The following is a 14,197-nucleotide window of genomic DNA, read 5'->3' on the forward strand; positions in this document are numbered from 1 at the left end:
GTGCTTAGAAAACCATTAAATGGTGTTGCAGGGACTTGAACCCGTATCTCTGTCCTCTGTCATCTTTTAACTCCTTCTCGCTTACTCACTGTATTTAGCCACATTCGTGGACTAAGTGCTCACTGAAGACCTCAAGTATCCTTCATCTGGGCCTGTTGTCGACAGAAAAGTGTACTTGGTTCTTTGCACACCACCATGTTTGAGGGACATTGGCGTGATCACTGCTGTTAGGTGGAGGAACAAATATAAAGGAACACCTATTTCGAGACAGGAGCAGTTGGGAACAAAGAATGTGTTGTGGAGTGAAGTGTTTATTTGAGGGTCCAAACTTCTGTCTTTAGGTGGTTATTACATCTTCACATTCGTGAATATCATAAAGCCCACTGATTTCAAAAGCCCAGATTCTTATTATCACAGCAACTCAGTTTTTGAGGTGAGAGAAAATGAGAAGTACGTTGCTGCACCACTAAAACTATGCCTGGGCCATGCTGAAACCAAACAAAAAGAATTCACGGTGGCTAGATAGGGCTTTTTCCTACTGACTCTCCTGGGGACTCAAACAGAATCCATTTGTTTGTTTGTTTCTCAGCTTCACTTGTGTAGGTTACCTGTCCCCACACCTTCAGCTTGTAGTTTGTCTGTGTCCTTGGATCTCAAGTGAGTCTCCTGTAAGTAAGCACGTAGCTGTCTTGAGTTTTCATCCCTTCTTTTAACCCTGTGTCTTTTGTTTGCAGCAATCAGAGCCTGACCTTTTATTCTGAGGATTCAGAACTGTGCCCTTATTGCACTTAAAAAATTTTTTTTGTTATCATTGTTCTACAATCACGTGAAGAACATTATGTTTACTATGCTCCCACCTTCAACAAGTCCCCCCCAAAAACCTTTTACTGTCGCAGTCCAACAGCGTAGATGGATGCTGTAGACCACTTCACCATTTCCCCCCCCCACAGACACCATTACAGTCACTGTTCATCAGCGGGTAAGATGCTATATGATCTCTACTAGTCTTCTCTGTGTTGTACAGCACTCCTCATGCCCCCTCCGACCCCATGCAATATACATGCTTATCCTAATGCCCCCATACTTTCTCCCCACACTTATCCCTCCCTTCAGACAAACCCTGCCCAGTCCTTTTCCCTTTGGTAACTTTTAGTCAACTCTCGGGTTCTGTGAGTCTGCTGCTTTTTTTTCTTCAGTTTTTCTTTTTGTTACGCTCTACACATGAGTGAAATCATTTGGTACTTGTCTTTTTCCACCTGGCCCATTTCTCTGAACATTCTACCGTCTAGCTCCATCCACGTCATTGCAAATGGTAGGATTGTTTTCTTCTTATGGCTCCTTACTGCACTTTGTAAACTGGATTTCATTCTTCCTTTTTGTTTGTATTTTAGCTACGTGCTTTCACCATTCATCACCTGGTTATGAGCAATAGCTTTGTGTCAATCGATATGTATCTGTATCTATCTATCTATCACTCTGTCTGTATATCTATCTATCTTTCTATATATCATTCTATCTATCTCTCTATCTATCCTTCTCTGTATTTATCTATCCATCTATCTAGCTTCCTATCATATATCTATCATGTGTATCATCTATCTATCTATCATCTGTCATCTATATATATGTCTATCTATGAATCAATCATCTTTCTGTCTGCCCATCATCCTTGTGTACAGAATAGTTAACAACATCACCTAGGTCACCTCCCTGCATTATGCTTCCAAAAACATTGCAATGTCACTAGGCCGTAGGGAGATCACTGGGCTCCCTGAGACACTTGCAGATTGAGTCAGCTGCGTGTGCTTAGAAAACCAGTAAATGTTGTTGCAGTGACTTGAACCCGTATCTCTGTCCTCTGTCCTCTTTTACCTCCTTCTCGATTGCTAACTGTATTTAGCCACATTCATTGACTAAGTGCTCACTGAAGACCACAAGTATCCTTCCTCTGGGCCTGTTGTAGACAGAAAAGTATACTTAATTTTTTACTAACCACCATGTTTGAGGGACGTCGGCGTGATCACCACTGGTAGGTGGAGGGACAAATAAAAAGGAACACCTATTTCTAGACAGGATCATTGGGTAGGAAAGTGTGTGTTGTGGAGAGACGTGTTTGTTTGAGTGTCCAAACTTCCCTCTTTATATGGTTATTACTTCTTTACAATCGTGAACATCATAAAACCCACTGATTTAAAAAGCCCAGACGCATAGTTTTACAGCAATTCATTTGTTGAGGTGAGAAAAAATGTGAAGGACATTGCAGTACCACTAAATCTATACATGGGCACTGTTGAAACCAAACAAAAAGAATTCACGGTGGCTAGATAGGACTATTTTCTAGTGACTGTCTTTGGGAACTCAAACAGAATCCATTTGTTTCTTTGTTTCTCAGATTCACTTGTATAGGATACCTGTCCACGCCCATTCAGCTTGTAGAGTTTGTCTGTGCCTTTGGATCTCAAGAGAGTCTCCAGTAAGGGAGCACATAGGTGGTCTTGAGTTTTCATCAGTACTTCTAAACCTGTGTCTTTTGATTTTAGCACTCAAAGCCTGTACTTTTATTCTGATATTTGAGAGCCTTGCTCTTACTGCAATTTGAAATTTTTTTTGTTCTCATTAATACACAATCACATGCAGAACATTGTTTACTAGTCTACCCCCTTCACCAAGTCCCCACCAAATCCCAGTTACAGTCGCTGTCTGTCAGCATGTACTAAGATGCTGTAGAATCACTACTTGTCTACTCTGTGTTGTACAGCCCTACTCATGAAAACCCACCCTACACATTATACATGCTAATCCTAATGCCCCCATTCTTTTCCCCCGCCCTTATTACTCCCTTCCCAGAAACCCTACTCATACCCTTTCTCTTTGTTAACTGTTAGTCCACTCTCGTTTTCTGTGAGTCTGCTGCTGTTTTTTCCTTCAGTTTTTCTTTGTTATCATACTCCACACATGAGTGAAATCATTTGGTACATGTATTTCTCCGCCTGGCCTATTTGACTGAGCAAAATACCCTCTAGCTCCATACACGTTATTGCAAAAGATAGGATTGTTTTCTTCTTATGGCTGCTTACTGCACTTTTTAAATTGGATTTCATACTTCTTTCTTGTTTGTAGTTTCACTATGTGCTTTCCCCATTGCTCTCCCGGTTATGAGCAGTAGCTTTGTGTTAATCGATATGTACCTATATCTATCTATCTGCCTGTCTATCTATCTATCAATCAATCAATCATCTTTTTGTCTGCCCATCTGTCCTTGTGTACAAAACAGTTAACCATATAGCCTGTATCACTTTCCTACATTATGCTTCCAAAAATCCTGCAAGGTATCTAGGCTGTAGGGAGAGCAGTGGGTTCACCGAGACACCTGCAGGTCGAGTCGTCCGCGTGTACCTACAAAACAGGAAAAATGGTTGTGCAGAGACTTGAACCCGTGTCTCTATCCTCTGTCCTCTTTCATCTCCTTCTAACTTGCTGTCTGTATTTAGCCACATTCATTGACTAAGTGACTCCTGAGGACCACAAGTATCCTTGCTCTGGGCCAGTTGTCGACAGAAAAGTAAACTTGTTGCTTTGCTCACCACCATGTTTGAAGGGCATCGGCGTGATCAACGCTGATAGGACGGAGGGTCAAATAAAAAGGAAAACCAATTTCTAGACAGCAGCAGTTGGGAGCTAAGAGTCTATTGTGGAGTGACGTATTTATTTGAGTGTCCAAACTTCCCTCTTTAGGTGGTTATTACACCTTCACATTCGTGAACATCATAAAGCCCACTGATTTAAAAGGCCCAGATGCTTATTATTACAGCAACTCAGTTGTTGAGGTGAGAGAAAATTAGAAGTCCGTTGCTGCACCACTAAATCTATGGCTGGGAACTGCTGAAACCAAACAAAAATAATTCACGGTGGCCAGATAGGGCTATTTTCTACTGACTGTCTCTGGGGACTCAAACAGAATCTGTTTGTTTGATTGTTTGTATTTCAGTTTCACTCTTGTAGGGTACTTGTCCACACACCTTCGGCTTGTAGTTTGTCTGTGTCCTTGGATCTCAAGTGAGTCTCCTGTAAGTAAGCACGTAGGTGTCTTGAGATTTCATCCCTTCTTTTAACCCTGTGTCTTTTGTTTGCAGCACTCAGATTCTGACCTTTTATTCTGATGATTCAGAGCTGTGCACTTATTGCACTTAAAACAATTTTTTTATCATTAATCTACAATCACGTGAAGAACATTATGTTTACTATACTCCCCCCTTCACCAAGTCCCCCCATAAAACCTCTTCAGTCGCTGTCCATCAGCGTATTTGGATGCTGTAGACCCCTTCACCATGTACCCCCCAACAGACCCCGTTACAATCGCTGTCCATCAGCGAGTAGTAAGATGCTATATGATCTCTACTAGTCTTCTCTGTGTTGTACAGTACTCCCCATGCACACCCGACACCACGCATTATACATGCTAATCCTAATGCCCCCATTCTTTGTCCCCACACTTATCCCACCCTTCAGAACCACCCTGCCCAGTCCTTTTCCCTTTGGTAACTTTTAGTCAACTCTCGGGTTCTGTGAGTCTGCTGCTATTTTTTTCCTTCAGTTTTTCTTTGCTGTTATATTCCACACATGAGTGAATTCACTTGGTACTTGTCTTTCTCCGCCTGGCCTATTTCTCTATCTCCATCCACGTCATTGCAAACGGTAGGATTTGTTTTCTTCTTAAGGCTGCTTTCTGCACTTTTTAAACTGGATTTCATTCTTCCTTTTTGTCTGTAGTTTACCTATGTGCTTTCACCATTCATCTACTGGTTATGAGCAATAGCTTTGTATCAATCGATGTGTATCTGTATCTTCTATCTAACGGTCTGTCTGTCTATCTATGTATCTATCTAACTATGTATCTATGTATCTATCTATCTATCTTCGTATCATCTATCTATGATGTCTATCATCTATCAATCTATGTCCCTATCCTTCTATCTTTCATCTGTCATCTGTCTACTTATCTGTCTATGAATCAATCATCTTTTTGTCTGCCCATCTATCCTTATCTACAGAACAGTTAACAACATAGCCTATGTCACTTCCCTACATTATGCTCCCAGAAATCTTGTAAGGTAACTAGGCCGTAAGGAGAGCACTGGGTTCACCGAGACACTTGCAGGTCGAGTCAGCCGCGTGTGCTTAGAAAACCATTAAATGGTGTTGCAGGGACTTGAACCCATATCTCTGTCCTCTGTCATCTTTTACCTCCTTCTCGCTTACTCACTGTATTTAGCCACATTCATGGACTAAGTGCTCACTGAAGACCTCAAGTATCCTTCATCTGGGCCTGTTGTCGACAGAAAAGTGTACTTGGTTCTTTGCACACCACCATGTTTGAGGGACATCGGCGTGATCACTGCTGTTAGGTGGAGGAACAAATATAAAGGAACACCTATTTCGAGACAGGAGCAGTTGGGAACAAAGAATGTGTTGTGGAGTGAAGTGTTTATTTGAGGGTCCAAACTTCTGTCTTTAGGTGGTTATTACATCTTCACATTCGTGAACATCATAAAGCCCACTGATTTCAAAAGCCCAGATTCTTATTATCACAGCAACTCAGTTTTTGAGGTGAGAGAAAATGAGAAGTACGTTGCTGCACCACTAAAACTATGCCTGGGCCGTGCTGAAACCAAACAAAAAGAATTCACGGTGGCTAGATAGGGCTTTTTCCTACTGACTCTCCTGGGGACTCAAACAGAATCCATTTGTTTGTTTGTTTCTCAGCTTCACTTGTGTAGGTTACCTGTCCCCACACCTTCAGCTTGTAGTTTGTCTGTGTCCTTGGATCTCAAGTGAGTCTCCTGTAAGTAAGCACGTAGGTGTCTTGAGTTTTCATCCCTTCTTTTAACCCTGTGTCTTTTGTTTGCAGCAATCAGAGCCTGACCTTTTATTCTGAGGATTCAGAACTGTGCCCTTATTGCACTTAAAAAAATTTTTTTGTTATCATTGTTCTACAATCACGTGAAGAACATTATGTTTACTATGCTCCCCCCTTCAACAAGTCCCCCCCCAAAACCTCTTACTGTCGCAGTCCAACAGCGTAGATGGATGCTGTAGACCACTTCACCATTTCCCCCCCCACAGACACCATTACAGTCACTGTTCATCAGCGGGTAAGATGCTATATGATCTCTACTAGTCTTCTCTGTGTTGTACAGCACTCCTCATGCCCCCTCCGACCCCATGCAATATACATGCTTATCCTAATGCCCCCATTCTTTCTCCCCACACTTATCCCTCCCTTCAGACAAACCCTGCCCAGTCCTTTTCCCTTTGGTAACTTTTAGTCAACTCTCGGGTTCTGTGAGTCTGCTGCTTTTTTTTCTTCAGTTTTTCTTTTTGTTACGCTCTACACATGAGTGAAATCATTTGGTACTTGTCTTTCTCCACCTGGCCCATTTCTCTGAACATTCTACCGTCTAGCTCCATCCACGTCATTGCAAATGGTAGGATTGTTTTCTTCTTATGGCTCCTTACTGCACTTTGTAAACTGGATTTCATTCTTCCTTTTTGTTTGTAGTTTAGCTACGTGCTTTCACCATTCATCACCTGGTTATGAGCAATAGCTTTGTGTCAATCGATATGTATCTGTATCTATCTATCTATCACTCTGTCCGTATATCTATCTATCTTTCTATATATCATTCTATCTATCTCTCTATCTATCCTTCTCTGTATTTATCTATCCATCTATCTAGCTTCCTATCATATATCTATCATGTGTATCATCTATCTATCTATCATCTGTCATCTATATATATGTCTATCTATGAATCAATCATCTTTCTGTCTGCCCATCATCCTTGTGTACAGAATAGTTAACAACATCACCTAGGTCACCTCCCTGCATTATGCTTCCAAAAACATTGCAATGTCACTAGGCCGTAGGGAGATCACTGGGCTCCCTGAGACACTTGCAGATTGAGTCAGCTGCGTGTGCTTAGAAAACCAGTAAATGTTGTTGCAGAGACTTGAACCCGTATCTCTGTCCTCTGTCCTCTTTTACCTCCTTCTCGATTGCTAACTGTATTTAGCCACATTCATTGACTAAGTGCTCACTGAAGACCACAAGTATCCTTCCTCTGGGCCTGTTGTAGACAGAAAAGTATATTTAATTTTTTACTAACCACCATGTTTGAGGGACGTCGGCGTGATCACCACTGGTAGGTGGAGGGACAAATAAAAAGGAACACCTATTTCTAGACAGGATCATTTGGTAGGAAAGTGTGTGTTGTGGAGAGACGTGTTTGTTTGAGTGTCCAAACTTCCCTCTTTATATGGTTATTACTTCTTTACAATCGTGAACATCATAAAACCCACTGATTTAAAAAGCCCAGACGCATAGTTTTACAGCAATTCATTTGTTGAGGTGAGAAAAAATGTGAAGGACATTGCAGTACCACTAAATCTATACATGGGCACTGTTGAAACCAAACAAAAAGAATTCACGGTGGCTAGATAGGACTATTTTCTAGTGACTGTCTTTGGGAACTCAAACAGAATCCATTTGTTTCTTTGTTTCTCAGATTCACTTGTATAGGATACCTGTCCACGCCCATTCAGCTTGTAGAGTTTGTCTGTGCCTTTGGATCTCAAGAGAGTCTCCAGTAAGGGAGCACATAGGTGGTCTTGAGTTTTCATCAGTACTTCTAAACCTGTGTCTTTTGATTTTAGCACTCAAAGCCTGTACTTTTATTCTGATATTTGAGAGCCTTGCTCTTACTGCAATTTGAAATTTTTTTTGTTCTCATTAATACACAATCACATGCAGAACATTGTTTACTAGTCTACCCCCTTCACCAAGTCCCCACCAAATCCCAGTTACAGTCGCTGTCTGTCAGCATGTACTAAGATGCTGTAGAATCACTACTTGTCTACTCTGTGTTGTACAGCCCTACTCATGAAAACCCACCCTACACATTATACATGCTAATCCTAATGCCCCCATTCTTTTCCCCCGCCCTTATTACTCCCTTCCCAGAAACCCTACTCATACCCTTTCTCTTTGTTAACTGTTAGTCCACTCTCGTTTTCTGTGAGTCTGCTGCTGTTTTTTCCTTCAGTTTTTCTTTGTTATCATACTCCACACATGAGTGAAATCATTTGGTACATGTATTTCTCCGCCTGGCCTATTTGACTGAGCAAAATACCCTCTAGCTCCATACACGTTATTGCAAAAGATAGGATTGTTTTCTTCTTATGGCTGCTTACTGCACTTTTTAAATTGGATTTCATACTTCTTTCTTGTTTGTAGTTTCACTATGTGCTTTCCCCATTGCTCTCCCGGTTATGAGCAGTAGCTTTGTGTTAATCGATATGTACCTATATCTATCTATCTGCCTGTCTATCTATCTATCAATCAATCAATCATCTTTTTGTCTGCCCATCTGTCCTTGTGTACAAAACAGTTAACCATATAGCCTGTATCACTTTCCTACATTATGCTTCCAAAAATCCTGCAAGGTATCTAGGCTGTAGGGAGAGCAGTGGGTTCACCGAGACACCTGCAGGTCGAGTCGTCCGCGTGTACCTACAAAACAGGAAAAATGGTTGTGCAGAGACTTGAACCCGTGTCTCTATCCTCTGTCCTCTTTCATCTCCTTCTAACTTGCTGTCTGTATTTAGCCACATTCATTGACTAAGTGATTCCTGAGGACCACAAGTATAGTTCCTCTGGGCCTGTTGTCGACAGAAAAGTAAACTTGTTGCTTTGCTCACCACCATGTTTGAAGGGCATCGGCGTGATCAACGCTGATAGGACGGAGGGTCAAATAAAAAGGAAAACCAATTTCTAGACAGCAGCAGTTGGGAGCTAAGAGTGTATTGTGGAGTGACGTATTTATTTGAGTGTCCAAACTTCCCTCTTTAGGTGGTTATTACACCTTCACATTCGTGAACATCATAAAGCCCACTGATTTAAAAGGCCCAGATGCTTATTATTACAGCAACTCAGTTGTTGAGGTGAGAGAAAATTAGAAGTCCGTTGCTGCACCACTAAATCTATGGCTGGGAACTGCTGAAACCAAACAAAAATAATTCACGGTGGCCAGATAGGGCTATTTTCTACTGACTGTCTCTGGGGACTCAAACAGAATCTGTTTGTTTGATTGTTTGTATTTCAGTTTCACTCTTGTAGGGTACTTGTCCACACACCTTCGGCTTGTAGTTTGTCTGTGTCCTTGGATCTCAAGTGAGTCTCCTGTAAGTAAGCACGTAGGTGTCTTGAGATTTCATCCCTTCTTTTAACCCTGTGTCTTTTGTTTGCAGCACTCAGATTCTGACCCTTTATTCTGATGATTCAGAGCTGTGCACTTATTGCACTTAAAACAATTTTTTTATCATTAATCTACAATCACGTGAAGAACATTATGTTTACTATACTCCCCCCTTCACCAAGTCCCCCCATAAAACCTCTTCAGTCGCTGTCCATCAGCGTATTTGGATGCTGTAGACCCCTTCACCATGTACCCCCCAACAGACCCCGTTACAATCGCTGTCCATCAGCGAGTAGTAAGATGCTATATGATCTCTACTAGTCTTCTCTGTGTTGTACAGTACTCCCCATGCACACCCGACACCACGCATTATACATGCTAATCCTAATGCCCCCATTCTTTGTCCCCACACTTATCCCACCCTTTAGAACCACCCTGCCCAGTCCTTTTCCCTTTGGTAACTTTTAGTCAACTCTCGGGTTCTGTGAGTCTGCTGCTATTTTTTTCCTTCAGTTTTTCTTTGCTGTTATATTCCACACATGAGTGAATTCACTTGGTACTTGTCTTTCTCCGCCTGGCCTATTTCTCTATCTCCATCCACGTCATTGCAAACGGTAGGATTTGTTTTCTTCTTAAGGCTGCTTACTGCACTTTTTAAACTGGATTTCATTCTTCCTTTTTGTCTGTAGTTTACCTATGTGCTTTCGCCATTCATCTACTTGTTATGAGCAATAGCTTTGTATCAATCGATGTGTATCTGTGTCTTCTATCTAACGGTCTGTCTGTCTATCTATGTATCTATCTAACTATGTATCTATGTATCTATCTATCTATCTTCGTATCATCTATCTATGAAGTCTATCATCTATCAATCTATGTCCCTATCTTTCTATTTTTCATCTGTCATCTGTCTACCTACCTGTCTATGAATCAATCATCTTTTTGTCTGCCCATGTATCCTTATCTACAGAACAGTTAACAACATAGCCTATGTCACTTCCCTACATTATGCTCCCAGAAATCTTGTAAGGTAACTAGGCTGTAAGGAGAGCACTGGGTTCACCGAGACACTTGCAGGTCGAGTCAGCCGCGTGTGCTTAGAAAACCATTAAATGGTGTTGCAGGGACTTGAACCCGTATCTCTGTCCTCTGTCATCTTTTAACTCCTTCTCGCTTACTCACTGTATTTAGCCACATTCGTGGACTAAGTGCTCACTGAAGACCTCAAGTATCCTTCATCTGGGCCTGTTGTCGACAGAAAAGTGTACTTGGTTCTTTGCACACCACCATGTTTGAGGGACATCGGCGTGATCACTGCTGTTAGGTGGAGGAACAAATATAAAGGAACACCTATTTCGAGACAGGAGCAGTTGGGAACAAAGAATGTGTTGTGGAGTGAAGTGTTTATTTGAGGGTCCAAACTTCTGTCTTTAGGTGGTTATTACATCTTCACAATCGTGAACATCATAAAGCCCACTGATTTCAAAAGCCCAGATTCTTATTATCACAGCAACTCAGTTTTTGAGGTGAGAGAAAATGAGAAGTACGTTGCTGCACCACTAAAACTATGCCTGGGCCGTGCTGAAACCAAACAAAAAGAATTCACGGTGGCTAGATAGGGCTTTTTCCTACTGACTCTCCTGGGGACTCAAACAGAATCCATTTGTTTGTTTGTTTCTCAGCTTCACTTGTGTAGGTTACCTGTCCCCACACCTTCAGCTTGTAGTTTGTCTGTGTCCTTGGATCTCAAGTGAGTCTCCTGTAAGTAAGCACGTAGCTGTCTTGAGTTTTCATCCCTTCTTTTTACCCTGTGTCTTTTGTTTGCAGCAATCAGAGCCTGACCTTTTATTCTGAGGATTCAGAACTGTGCCCTTATTGCACTTAAAAAATTTTTTTTGTTATCATTGTTCTACAATCACGTGAAGAACATTATGTTTACTATGCTCCCCCCTTCAACAAGTCCCCCCCAAAAACCTCTTACTGTCGCAGTCCAACAGCGTAGATGGATGCTGTAGACCACTTCACCATTTCCCCCCCCCACAGACACCATTACAGTCACTGTTCATCAGCGGGTAAGATGCTATATGATCTCTACTAGTCTTCTCTGTGTTGTACAGCACTCCTCATGCCCCCTCCGACCCCATGCAATATACATGCTTATCCTAATGCCCCCATACTTTCTCCCCACACTTATCCCTCCCTTCAGACAAACCCTGCCCAGTCCTTTTCCCTTTGGTAACTTTTAGTCAACTCTCGGGTTCTGTGAGTCTGCTGCTTTTTTTTCTTCAGTTTTTCTTTTTGTTACGCTCTACACATGAGTGAAATCATTTGGTACTTGTCTTTTTCCACCTGGCCCATTTCTCTGAACATTCTACCGTCTAGCTCCATCCACGTCATTGCAAATGGTAGGATTGTTTTCTTCTTATGGCTCCTTACTGCACTTTGTAAACTGGATTTCATTCTTCCTTTTTGTTTGTAGTTTAGCTACGTGCTTTCACCATTCATCACCTGGTTATGAGCAATAGCTTTGTGTCAATCGATATGTATCTGTATCTATCTATCTATCACTCTGTCTGTATATCTATCTATCTTTCTATATATCATTCTATCTATCTCTCTATCTATCCTTCTCTGTATTTATCTATCCATCTATCTAGCTTCCTATCATATATCTATCATGTGTATCATCTATCTATCTATCATCTGTCATCTATATATATGTCTATCTATGAATCAATCATCTTTCTGTCTGCCCATCATCCTTGTGTACAGAATAGTTAACAACATCACCTAGGTCACCTCCCTGCATTATGCTTCCAAAAACATTGCAATGTCACTAGGCCGTAGGGAGATCACTGGGCTCCCTGAGACACTTGCAGATTGAGTCAGCTGCGTGTGCTTAGAAAACCAGTAAATGTTGTTGCAGTGACTTGAACCCGTATCTCTGTCCTCTGTCCTCTTTTACCTCCTTCTCGATTGCTAACTGTATTTAGCCACATTCATTGACTAAGTGCTCACTGAAGACCACAAGTATCCTTCCTCTGGGCCTGTTGTAGACAGAAAAGTATATTTAATTTTTTACTAACCACCATGTTTGAGGGACGTCGGCGTGATCACCACTGGTAGGTGGAGGGACAAATAAAAAGGAACACCTATTTCTAGACAGGATCATTTGGTAGGAAAGTGTGTGTTGTGGAGAGACGTGTTTGTTTGAGTGTCCAAACTTCCCTCTTTATATGGTTATTACTTCTTTACAATCGTGAACATCATAAAACCCACTGATTTAAAAAGCCCAGACGCATAGTTTTACAGCAATTCATTTGTTGAGGTGAGAAAAAATGTGAAGGACATTGCAGTACCACTAAATCTATACATGGGCACTGTTGAAACCAAACAAAAAGAATTCACGGTGGCTAGATAGGACTATTTTCTAGTGACTGTCTTTGGGAACTCAAACAGAATCCATTTGTTTCTTTGTTTCTCAGATTCACTTGTATAGGATACCTGTCCACGCCCATTCAGCTTGTAGAGTTTGTCTGTGCCTTTGGATCTCAAGAGAGTCTCCAGTAAGGGAGCACATAGGTGGTCTTGAGTTTTCATCAGTACTTCTAAACCTGTGTCTTTTGATTTTAGCACTCAAAGCCTGTACTTTTATTCTGATATTTGAGAGCCTTGCTCTTACTGCAATTTGAAATTTTTTTTGTTCTCATTAATACACAATCACATGCAGAACATTGTTTACTAGTCTACCCCCTTCACCAAGTCCCCACCAAATCCCAGTTACAGCCGCTGTCTGTCAGCATGTACTAAGATGCTGTAGAATCACTACTTGTCTACTCTGTGTTGTACAGCCCTACTCATGAAAACCCACCCTACACATTATACATGCTAATCCTAATGCCCCCATTCTTTTCCCCCGCCCTTATTACTCCCTTCCCAGAAACCCTACTCATACCCTTTCTCTTTGTTAACTGTTAGTCCACTCTCGTTTTCTGTGAGTCTGATGCTGTTTTTTCCTTCAGTTTTTCTTTCTTATCATACTCCACACATGAGTGAAATCATTTGGTACATGTATTTCTCCGCCTGGCCTATTTGACTGAGCAAAATACCCTCTAGCTCCATACACGTTATTGCAAAAGATAGGATTGTTTTCTTCTTATGGCTGCTTACTGCACTTTTTAAATTGGATTTCATACTCCTTTCTTGTTTGTAGTTTCACTATGTGCTTTCCCCATTGCTCTCCCGGTTATGAGCAGTAGCTTTGTGTTAATCGATATGTACCTATATCTATCTATCTGCCTGTCTATCTATCTATCAATCAATCAATCATCTTTTTGTCTGCCCATCTGTCCTTGTGTACAAAACAGTTAACCATATAGCCTGTATCACTTTCCTACATTATGCTTCCAAAAATCCTGCAAGGTATCTAGGCTGTAGGGAGAGCAGTGGGTTCACCGAGACACCTGCAGGTCGAGTCGTCCGCGTGTACCTACAAAACAGGAAAAATGGTTGTGCAGAGACTTGAACCCGTGTCTCTATCCTCTGTCCTCTTTCATCTCCTTCTAACTTGCTGTCTGTATTTAGCCACATTCATTGACTAAGTGATTCCTGAGGACCACAAGTATCCTTCCTCTGGGCCAGTTGTCGACAGAAAAGTAAACTTGTTGCTTTGCTCACCACCATGTTTGAAGGGCATCGGCGTGATCAACGCTGATAGGACGGTGGGTCAAATAAAAAGGAAAACCAATTTCTAGACAGCAGCAGTTGGGAGCTAAGAGTGTATTGTGCAGTGACGTATTTATTTGAGTGTCCAAACTTCCCTCTTTAGGTGGTTATTACACCTTCACATTCGTGAACATCATAAAGCCCACTGATTTAAAAGGCCCAGATGCTTATTATTACAGCAACTCAGTTGTTGAGGTGAGAGAAAATTAGAAGTCCGT

The sequence above is a fragment of the Manis pentadactyla genome, chromosome X (genome assembly GCF_030020395.1).
Source record: "Manis pentadactyla isolate mManPen7 chromosome X, mManPen7.hap1, whole genome shotgun sequence".
Classification (NCBI taxonomy): Eukaryota; Metazoa; Chordata; class Mammalia; order Pholidota; family Manidae; genus Manis; species Manis pentadactyla.